The sequence below is a fragment of the Hermetia illucens genome, chromosome 2 (assembly GCF_905115235.1).
Source record: "Hermetia illucens chromosome 2, iHerIll2.2.curated.20191125, whole genome shotgun sequence".
NCBI classification, from domain to species: Eukaryota; Metazoa; Arthropoda; class Insecta; order Diptera; family Stratiomyidae; genus Hermetia; species Hermetia illucens.
Genome location: NC_051850.1, coordinates 78,615,379 through 78,627,501, shown reverse-complemented (window position 1 = coordinate 78,627,501; position 12,123 = coordinate 78,615,379). Strand labels below are relative to the sequence as shown.

Genomic DNA, 12,123 nt, shown 5'->3' with positions numbered 1-12,123 from the left:
TCCAATTAAGGGAATATGATGAACAACATAAAGCTACTAACTTCGTTCTTTAATGGTTAAATTCCGTTAATATTTCTTAACCTTATTTATATAGTTCATTTTAAACCTTACATTTTCATTATAAAAATAAAGATTTTTTTCTTATCTAAATTACTAAGAAATGTTAAATTAATTAAGGGTTAAACAACCTCAATGTTATATAATGAAGGTTATATTCTAAAGATAAGATACTTAAATTCTAGATTATACTTAAAATTGTAAATATAATAAATATAAATTAAATCTTGCCATCCCCAAATTTAGAGGATAGGCAATAATCCCATATGTTGAAATATAGGGCATAATTCACATTGAACCAGAAAATGAAGAAATATTATACATCATCAGAGACTTGTTATTAAAATAAATTGAAACATTAGAAATAAATACCCTCTCAAAGCTCCGACAAACAAATTAAGTTAATAGCTTTAAAAATAAAAATAAAACAACAGCACTAAGAGCAGAAAAAGTTAATAAATTTAGTATTCTCTCCTTTCAATTCTTATAACTATTAATCCTATTATACCTCGCAACATTATCCACCCTTCGTCTCTTAAATAATGTATAGATCCCCGATTTAAATGTCCAGTTAATCTATGAAAGACTAATCGAAATAAACACACAGTAAACCCTGTAGAAAAAAACAAAAACAAAACAAAAATTCAATTCCAAAATTATGTCCTTTGAGTGAAACCCGGCCAAAACAGGTATTCCACAAAGTCCTAAATTGGCTAGACTTACACATCTTACAGTAAGAGGTACATGAATTGCTAAATTCCCTATAACTCGAATATCCTGGAATGAATGATAGCTCATATAAACAGTAAAGACTTAAATAACGCATGAGAAAAAGATGGAAAAGAGCTAACTTAGGAAATCCTATAGCCAAAATTCTAATTACTAAACCCAATTGACTTAAATTAGGAGGGGGTCAAGCAATGCCCGGCAGGATAGACTGAATAGGAATATAGCTCCCTAGAGCCAATCTATCTCCCTTTAAGAGTGAGCTGTCTCTCCTCTAGGGTGATCTATTTCTTGCCAGGGGCAAGTCTCTCGTCTACCAAGACCATTAGTGAGTGGTGATAGCGACAAAATGAAAAAGACCTCCCCCAATCCAGGATGTCATGCGAACCGTGCTCATTGGATAGTTTGTCAGTCGGGGGTGGGTAACTGACTGTATTCGAACGGTGCAAAAATAAAGGAAATAAAAATCAATAACCAAACAAGCCGGAACCTGCACTGCACACAAACTGGTTCAAAAGGGCGGGGGCACATCTCGGAAATACTGAGAGCCAGGTGATTACACCCAAGAAGGGAGACCTTGGGACGTCAAGCAGTAGATGCAAAGTAAACATTGGTATAATGCGAGCAAAACAACCAAAAACACCACTGCTCAAAAAACAGGCACAAGCAAAAACAAGTTTCGAACAAATATTCACTTATGAGGAGCAGGAAACTATCGAAGACCTTGTCGTCAGGCAGATGTGCAAAGGATGGACTGCAAAACTCGTGCTCACTGGGAGACGCTTTCCACCTGGCATACACTGGTAAACTGGACCATAGTTCCTAAATTTCCAGGCCGGGAAGGAGCACTGTCAACATGTCCTAGTGATGACGTACCATGGTAATAATGTTTATCCCGAAAGCCGCAAAAACAGAGACCGAAGATCTCATGGACCACCTAATCGCTCAGAATGAGGATCTGTATACGTGATTATGGAGAGTCTTCAGAAGCAATGGTGGACTCCTCACGATCGGGATAGATGACTGATCCCTGGAGGCAATTAAACGTTGCAGTTGCCATATCAACTATCGATTTGGCATCATACTTGTGCATGTGTATAGGGAAAAACCGAGGAAAGACACCTCGGAGGAGACACCGGATAAAAAGCATACCGAGGTCCCCGAAAAAGTCCCGGCATAGAGGCGGAAAAGATTGGATCAGCCAGGAAAGTATGCTGCCCAGTAAAAAGGACAGCTGGACGACCTCGAAATAGAACTTTTAGGGCTTAAAGTGGACACCGATGCTCAGGAAAGCGCCAGGTCGGAGGAGGAGGGCGATACCTCTACAGTGGAGAAGAGTTCCAAACAATAAGAGAGCCAATGGCTAGCACTAAGATAGCCAAAGTAAACTTCCACCATGCGAAAGGTGGTCAAAGGATAGTAAGGGTCCCAGGACGAAACGTGGATTGTTAGCCACGATGGAGCATAAAACCTGGGAAATGGCTGCTACGAAGCCACAAAAAACGCATCGGACTGGACGGATATTACAACGACGAACCCGACAACGACAATGGAATAACGATTTGCGCATTTTCTTATAGAACGTGCGCTCCCTATACAGAGATACCCTGTTCCAAGATAGGACTGATGTAACAGCGTTACAGGAGATGCGAAGGACAGGGACCGGTTTCCTGGGGAACAGTCACTACACCATATATTATAGCGGCCATTCAGTAAACCATGTGCTCGGAGTAGGTTTCTTGGGTATTGCGTGTTTCTTCTTGCACTTATTAAAAGGCGGCAGTGTTGGGACAACAGATGTGTTATCAATCTATTAGTCTAAATTAGCATTGTAGTGTTATATTAGTGATAGCCCCAGGCTCAGTCTTATTCGACTCGGGCTGTTTTGTAGCTTGGCTAAAAGGATAAGAAGTGAAGCCAAGGCTGTACGTGTGTTTCTTCAAGAAATCTAAGGTTTATGGATTAGGTATAGCAGATTAATTGTCAGTTAAGGTTTCATGACGAAAAATCGTATTCTACTTTGCGTTTTTCTCAAAACTGCATATTGAAAAACTCCTGCCACCATTGCTCAAAATCTATTTGAAATTTTCACGACTTATTCAGAACATATTTCTACGCTCCGCAAACTAGGATAATTGCGATTCATTCAGTAGTTTTTTTACTCATTGAAGAAGCCGTGAAAAAACAATATTTACAAAAACAAGTTTAACACCCCGCCAAAAATTTAGCTTTTAATATTTTTTAGTAATCCTAGTTTGCGGACTGTAGTTACGTACGTTACAATGCCGTTTACTTTTTTCTTTAAGATGATCGCAGCGCCCTCTAGGATGGCGGCAGAAAAACACCTTTTTTTGGAGATGGGTGTATAAATTGCTCTGTATTTCAATAATGGACTATACGAAATTCGGATTTGTGTCTTTATCCAGTTCACAAAAAATTTCTAAAAAAGCCGCATTCACATGGGATGACCCCCTTAAGTGTAGCCTTTTAAATTTACAAAATCTATCCTTAAATGGATCATCCTGTGTGAAGGCTTTTCGGCTTCTTTGGGAATTTTTTGTGAAGAACTGAATAAAGACACAATTGTGAATTTTTCACTATATATTTATTAATATATTGGGTATACGTAGAATTTCATGTCAATATCATCATTCCTTATTGAAGTATAGGGCACTCTGTTCATTTTAGAGAAAAAAAAATGAACGGCATTTTAGGGTGTGGACTATACCACGGTTCGAAAACTAGGGTTATTAAAAAATATAAGGTAACTTTTTGGTGCAAGGCACCAAAACTAAACTTTCTTTTAAATTTTGGTGTTTTTGCCTCCTTCTTTAATGTATAAACAAGTCGGGAAACCGGAAGCTGCACGCTTCAGGTAAGAAATGTTTTATGTATTTCTTAGTACGTAGCACATACTATATCCATATATTATGTGAGAGTATCCACTTTTGGGTGATATTGACATTCATAGTCTTCAATTTTCAAAGAAGCAACAAATTTGAGGTATTATCACTTTGTTACTAATAGTGTGATTTCCACGAAACTTGGTACGATCATGCTCTATATTATAGCCTATATCACTGAAAAATTTCATGGGTGATGGATGGATGATGGATGGATGATGAACTTAAGGGGGGTTTCTAACCAATTACAAAAAATTGTAGTAATATACTATTATTAACTTTATTTAAACAGATATCGGCACGGAAGGTATTTTGGAGCCCAGGCACCATATAGTGGCACCCTCCTGATTTTTTTCAGATTTTTCGGTTGGGTAGTTTCTGAGAATGGCCCCCTTGAAGAAGTGATCACTTTCAACCCCCCGCGCTCCCCACCCTTCCAACGAATGTTAAAACTAAGATCGGCTTTGAAAAGTACGAATCGAGACCTTTAATTTGATACCCCACATGACTATATTTGATGAAAAAAAATTTTACACCCCCTTTTGCATGTATGGGGACCCCCTTAAATTCGACGTAAACGGGTGAAATTCACTGTATGCGTGAGCGTTCATAGTTCCCACCTTTCTACCAAATTTGGTGTCAATCGCTATAAGCGTCTCCGAGAAAAATGCGTGTGACGGACAGACAGACAGACAGACAGACGGACGGACAAACAGACAGACAGTAAACCGATTTTAATAAGGTTTTGTGTTTACACAAAACCTTAAAAACAGCTCAATGAATCACAATTATCCTAGTTTGCGAACCGTAGAAATCTATTCCGAACAAGTAAATTTTAGTGACACTCGATTTTCAGCATGCAGTTTCGAGAAAAACGCATTTAAGAATTAGAATGTGATTATTAACCAGAAAATCTTAACTGACAATTAATCTGCTATACATAGTCCATAAATCTTCGGTTTCTTTAAAAACAGATGTCTTGGCTTGGTTTGGACCGGGCATCTGAGGTCAAATCTGAGATATGACATTTCGAAAAATCCCTTTGCTAAATATTCTACACTATATCTGGATACAATTGATGCCAAGAGAAAAAATCGATTACTCCGATCCGACACAAGGGGATGACCCCCTTAAGTCCGGTAACAAGGGCTTGATGGTTTAGAAATGTATTTTTGCCAATGGAGTGAGGAAAATAATGGTACTGGAAGGCACGTCAAATTCTCAAGTTTACCCCAGTTTGATGAAAAATGTCATAGCGCCGGAAGCGTTTAATTTGTAAAAATTTTATACTGCAGCAGACAACAGGCCAATTCACAAGGCCAAAATTGTTTCAAAATACGTGTCTGAGGAGAATATTATCATTTGGGAGTAGTCACTTCAAGGCCCTGATTGATCGCCCAACGAAAATGCTTGGGCATATGTTACGTGTATTTCGTAGCCATTTGAACATTTAAATTTCGAAATAGCACAAAAATTCCCGTATTTGCACATCTTGCATTCTTTCATTATTTGCGCATAATATGCGGATCACATTTCATCTATATTCATGGGAAGATTTGCAAGAACAGACTGCGAACGTTGCATCTTTTCTTAGAAATTCTTTGGGAACATGATAGAATCGTGCTTTCGTAATTTCCATAGGAATAAGTGTAAATAGCAGGTATCAGATGGATTCGACCTCTTTTGCTGTAAGAAGTTGGAATATTAAGATTTAATTAATATTGCTACTACATTGCTAATTTATTTATTTAAAATTGGGACGGATATAAGACATGACCAAAAAGGAGAATGCGTAAGACAGGCACCCGAAATTTGACTGAGCAGCGGAAGTTCATTTTGGAGTTTCGGCTTACTTTTAATCCAGACATGTTCTTAGCGTACATGCTGTCATTACGAAGTCGGATGGAAGGATGTTGCAAAATACCATTGTGGATCATAACACTATTGTTTATTTATTTATGACTCATCAAATTTTCCTCTGCATTTTCAATTGAAGTTTATGCTATTAATTTAGTTACCAATAGATAGCATTTTCAGAAGTAATTATTAAGGTCTTGTGCAAAACAAAACCTTATTACAATCAATTCAGTGTCTGTCTGTCCGTCTGTCTGTCATACGCATTTTCTTGGCAACGATTATAGCTACTGATACCAAATTTCGTGGAAAGGTGAAAACTGTGAACGTTCACACACACAGTGAGATACATTCTTCTACATCCGCATGCAAAAAGAGAGTGTACATTTTTTTCCGTCAAATATAGTCATGTGGGGTATCAAATGAAAGGTCTCGGTTAGTATTTTCCGAAGCCGGCGTTAGTTTTGATATCTGTTGGAAAGGTCGGGAGTGCGGGGGATCGAAAGTGATCTTTTTTTTCACCGACTTATTCTCAGTAACTATCCAGCTGAAAAATCTGAAAAATAGTCAATAGGCTGGCACTATATGCTACCTACGCTCCGAAATACCCTCCATACTGATATCTGATCAAATAAAGACAATAATAGCATATTGTTCTAGGTTTTAGTAATTGACTGCAAACCCCCTTAGGTTCATCCTAGAATCATTAAATTTTATAATGCAATAGGCTAGAACATAGAGCATGATCCTACCATCCTGGTACTAACAAAAGTTATAGTAGATCAAAGTTATTTCTTCTGTGCAAATTCAAGACTAAAAGCCAGTATCACGTGATAGCAGATATTCTCGTATGATATATGCATACATTACTTGTTAGGTACTAATGGGACGAATGTCCACTCAAACGTTTTTATAAAAGAAATACACAACACCTTTTACAAAAATAAAACTTGCGAAATATGGATTTTTAAGGTTTTGTGTGAAACAAAACCTTATTAGAATCAAGTCGGTGTCTGTCTGTCTGTCTGTCTGTCTGTCTGTTTGTCTGTCACACCCGATTTATTTGGAAACGCCTAGACCGATTATCATGAAAACTGGTGAGAGTATGTAATCTGGTGTTCCTTTTATATGCAGTAAGTGACGCCATTTTTTTGTTATGTTTAAGGGGAGCTCCCCATATATGTGAATGGAGGATGCAAATTTTTGTTACAGAATATAGCCATGTTGGGTATCAAATGAAAGGTCTCAATTAGTACTTTTCTAAACTGGGTCAATATTTGATATTGGGTGAAACATAGGGGAGTAACGGCTCAAAATATGACCCGTCAAAAAGTGTAACAGGTCTCGTTCTCAGAACCTATTCAACCGAAAACTCTGAAATCACAGTGGTGCATCTCTACGAAATCTAGGCCTCAAAATATATCCGGTTCCGGTATCTGCACAAATAAAGTTAATAATATTATATTTCCACATTTTTGAAATTTACCCGGCACTCCCCTTATGTTCATCCCAGAGGTACAAAATTTAGCATGCGTGTAATGAAGAAGTTTAAAGAAAATCCAACTATTATCAACAAAGTTATAGGGGGTAAAACTTTTAAACCATTTTTTTTAAAATTTTGTGCACTCTACAACCTGCATGGCGTCATCACATATCAATTCGTCAATACCACAACGAAATGAGTTCTTATGAATGGGGTAGGAAAGAATTATTTTGTTTTAGGTTTTTAGTCATTTGTATATGAATATCAATTACTCCAAACAGACATGTGCGTGTGTAGGTATATAGTATATGCGTGCTAATGAACTTTGCGGGTAGTGTCTAATTCAGATAGTTATAAGAAGTAAATCGGAAATATGGGTACGATCAATTTATGTACGTGCATATATGTGTGCAGTATTCGGAAATAGGCAGTTTGTTTAGGGTGAGCGTAATATCTAAGGCTGTAATATGTACGTATGTCTCGTAGTTTGGGAAAATATGAAGGACTATGTTGGATTTGTAGCTATATACGGACAGAAAAATGTGCGTTGAAATTTCTTTACATAAGATGAACACAAAACCTTTATGCCCGAAGTGCGAGCTTCCGGTATTGCGACTTGTTTATTCATGAAATGGGTCTGTTTGCTTATTTTTGACAACCGCTTTACATCAATTTAATACCGCCGGTATATACTCATTTCAATTGGGCACTATCTGCAAAGTTAATTAGCATATACGTACCAATATGTTTGTCTCCAGTAATTCACACTGATCTACAAACAACAAAAAATGCTGTGGCATATCCACTGCTACTTTTGCTTTCCGATCACAATGAATACAGGTGCCAAACCTGTGCACCGACTAAGTTCTTCGTTTGTAATAGCGTCAGGCTAGCGTACTCCGATAACATGATGCAGACAGATGCGGACAAAGAGGGAGAGGGGAGGGGGGGAAGTCACTATATGCTACTTCCATATAACAACACAGAAAATACACTAGAGCTGAGCAGTCTCAACTTGATGTTGGTGTTGCATTTCCGCTTATAATGCATCGGGCAACATTAAATTTGGTGCCAACGTCGCGAGAAACCACGCTTCCAAAATATACAAATTGATTCACGCCTTCAATAGTAATAATCGTTGGCGCAACAATCCATATTGGATCAGGGCCTTAAGTACTTCATTCAAGACCGTAACGGTACACTACAGTACACTGTAGGAGGCAATGTGGTCAGCATTACGCTCGCCCGAGATTATTACCCTGATTTGACTCAGGTGCTCATTCACAGCTGAGTCGACTCATAACCGACATCCGGTCACGATTACAAATCCCTCCCCGCCTTCAATGCTCTGCCCATTAATACAGATAGGAAGATTACGATGACCCGTCAGGCTGAGAAGCTTGGTTTCATTGGTGTTTATATCAGTCCAAATATACTTGCCTCTCTTTCCTCATTCGGAGCCATTTAGCCAAGGCCCATAACCTGATGAGAGCGGTGAGAGAGCAAAATGATGTCATCAGCATGATCGAGGTGTTTCGGGAAAGATGTCGCCGTCCGTTGAACCCCTTTACATCCTCCAGACAAGAAAGCATGTTGAACGTCACCGGTAACAAGAGGAAATAATATCGGTGACAAGATGCAACCCGTGCGAACTTCGCTTTGGACCTGAAAATCCTGTCATATTTTGCCTTGGTGTAACACATGACACTTTGCGCCATCATATGTCACTCTGATATTAGCTATTAGCTTTTTCGGAATGTACAGCTGCGTGGAGCACGGAAGCACTTTTACCATTAGCCCGAACAGAGTTGGTATTGAATAACTTTCGCACAATTCGGTCCCTCTGTTCCATTCGACTGACTCCTGCCAGCAGCGGGCTGCGGAGTTTCCTCTTAGCTGATTTGAAACTCTTCATTGTCGTGCATGTCTCCTTCCGGTCGTTGAAACATTATGCTAAACGCCATCGACCAATATATACAAAGGTTGTCACGGCTGGGTGCTTCCCGAAGCATTGAAACCCCGCAAACTCTCTTTTCATAACTGAACTAACGACAACGGCAACTGCAGCGGCACTACGTTCCGACGTGTCCTATAGCGCGGGTCTGGCTGATCTAGCAGTTTCGGCGAACCTCCTGATGTTCACAATCGTGATATTCCATGTACAAGGCGAACGTCAGGCTGGTGAAAGCAGAGAAATACCGTCAACCACTTCGAATGTGAAACACAATTTTTGAACATCGAGAATTGTTTGCGAATGTCAGTTGAGAGACAGAGTCAATTGAAAGAACATTTTTTCTTTGTTCGGTTGTTATTAAATGATAAGTCAGCCGTTTGTAATTGAGAAAGTAAATGAATTAAAAATGTAAATATTTTTTGTGTTAAGTAAACTTAACATATTGCTGGTTATCCACCATTGGGATTGCTTCCTTTGTAGCCTGGGGGCCGGAAAGTTGGCTTGCATCCGTCGTTTGAAACTGGAAACCCCATTCTCACTCCTATTATAAGGTATTATCCTAGTATTGAAGTCCACTCCAACCCAGATCGCCCCTCTTTGCCGAACACCGAACGCTTAGAACTTCTGAATCAGGTAAATCATCAGTTTTTTTAATGATGCAATACACAACGCAAAGATTCCTGATTCTTGTAGGAACTAGCGGGATCTCAGGTCGAAGAGTGGAATGATGGCATTATTGATCAAAATGTAAGTTCATCAACTAACTATGATTCAGAGGACGAGAAATTGAAACGCTTGGGAATTAGAAATTATACGGAATTAAAAGTGCCTAACACTTTTTATTAATAATTCTATAATTGTTGCAGTGGCACTAGATCACATAGCATTCAACAAAAACCCTTTCTATCCATTTGATAGAAACGTTTTATTCACGTTTAATACTTACGACATTTTTGCACAATTAACTATAGCCCCCGATTAAATCCAGAGCGTATTCATATCCGACCTGTATCGTTTTAATTCTGAAACTTGGTTGACTGCGAACGCAAACCTCAGGCCATTTTATACCTCGCTGAATAGTCTAGAAAGGGATGCGAATACTTTGTTAAGAACTATCGTACTAAAACTTTGCTGAGATTAGAGTCATCTGTTGTCAAGTGTAATAACTAAATATTCGGCAGTTGTCATTACTACGATTTTACCTTCCGATTCGCGTTACAATATTTTAATTTGGATTTAACTCCGCCATGCTATAAACATAGTATGCTGGTCCCAAGACCAGGTAAAGGAGGGGGTTTTGAGGCAACGTACTTTGTACTATCCTCAGTAAAACGAAAACGAAATGCTGAGATCAGGAAAAGAGATAAATAGAGTAAAGTTGGAGTTATTCCATTATGCTAAATCCTACCTGATCTCTCTTAGTGACAGGTCCTGCTACAGGCCGACCAAGAAAATGCATACAATGTCGTTACAAACAAGATGATCGGATTGAGTCACAAGCCCCAGAGAAAGGCTAGGGCGTCCACCTCAGCCAACGCGGTAGGACGGGCAAGGCTGATGCATGGACGGCGTCAGGACGTAAGCAAGTTAGTCCGAACAAAACGAACAAAACAAATGAATGTTGGTACCCTAACTGGAAAGACGGAGAAACTCGCAAGAGCCCTTCGGAAAAGGGGCTTTGATATCTGCGCTCTGCAAGAAAACCGATGGTAAGCTGCGACATTGAACGCGAACGCGATAAAAATGGCTATAAACTTCTCTATTTTGGTAACCCACATACTCAATATGGCGTTAGCATTCCCATCTCAGAGCGTTTCCATGACGCCATCAAATAAGTCGAACGATTTGATGATCGGCTGATGCAGCTCACCCTTATATCAACTGATCGCACTATTCACTTCTTCACCCCGTACGCACCATTGCCGGCGATCTTAATGGTCATGTGGGTGAAAAGGCAGGCGGTAACAGATACCATCGGGGAAACGGGTTCGGAGCGCGCAATGAGGGTGGCGAGCGTGTAATCGATTTTGCGGACACCCATGACCTTGTACTTTTGAATACCTGGTTCATCAAACGATTGCCTCACCTTCCTACATTTTATAGTGGGAACAATAAAACGCAAATTGACTATATTCCCATAAGATCGTCCCTGATCATTTATTGCAAAGCCGTTCCCCATGAGACCGTCGCACCTCAACACCGGCCGTTGATTGTCGCCCTGCAAATTAGGCCACCGATAAGACAGCGTGAGAAACGCACTGGCCCGCGGCGCATTAAATGGTAGCGATTGCGTGAGAACAAAGAAGAAATGATCTCACTCACACGATTGCCGACCATTACGAATGTGGAAGAATCGTGGAAGCAAATGGAAGATACGATCCACAAAGCGGCCTCTGAAACCCTCGAAGCCATCAAGCCGGGTACATCAACCGAGATACTTGGCATTGTAATGACGATGCTAAAATGAAGGTCCATGAAAAGAAACGCCTGTACCACAAATTACTCGACGATAAAACGCCTGTTAATTGGCAAATTTATAAGAATGCCAACCGAAGCAAAGAAAGCGATCGCTGTCACCCGTGCGAACAATTACAAAAATCCAAAAATTCTCAGAGGTGGCAGTGAGGAAGACGGGGCGGAAATCCTGTCGGCCAAACCAAAACCAAGTGGCCGAGGAGAACCTCCATAGTGGTGGCACGGGGAGACGCTGTACCCACTTTGGTTTGCCGGCCGTGATGCAGGAAGCGAATACTCCAAAGGCCTAATTAGGGCGATCAGACCCGAGTCTGCACGGGGACTCATCTGAAGTGGCTTCGGTCACAAAACCTTACCAGGGGTATACTGGTACCATGGGAACCGGGATAGCCCCTGGAATCTCATACTTCGGGTGAACTCCCGTTGTATGTGAGTACAGCTCGGTTATTTGCGGTAGGCCCCCTAGTGGGAGTTTCATGGGCGTTGCAGTTATGCTCAAGCGAGAAGAGACCTTCGGGCCTCGGCGTGGTGTTGTGTTTCAACACGGGTGCGTACTCCTTAATTCGGTAGAGATTTAGGTAATTCTTGCATCCACCAGTATGAATCCTAAGCCATGCACTTGGTATAGACTGGTACCGCTGTTGCTTGTCACAGGTGAGCTCTGATTGTGG

The 12,123-nt window shown here is 40.1% G+C and overlaps 1 pseudogene; it reads right to left on the bottom strand.

Moving 5' to 3' along the window:
• Positions 1-249: 249 nt before the first annotated feature.
• LOC119648479 overlaps positions 250-12,123 on the bottom strand; it is a 147,816-nt pseudogene continuing 135,942 nt past the window's right edge.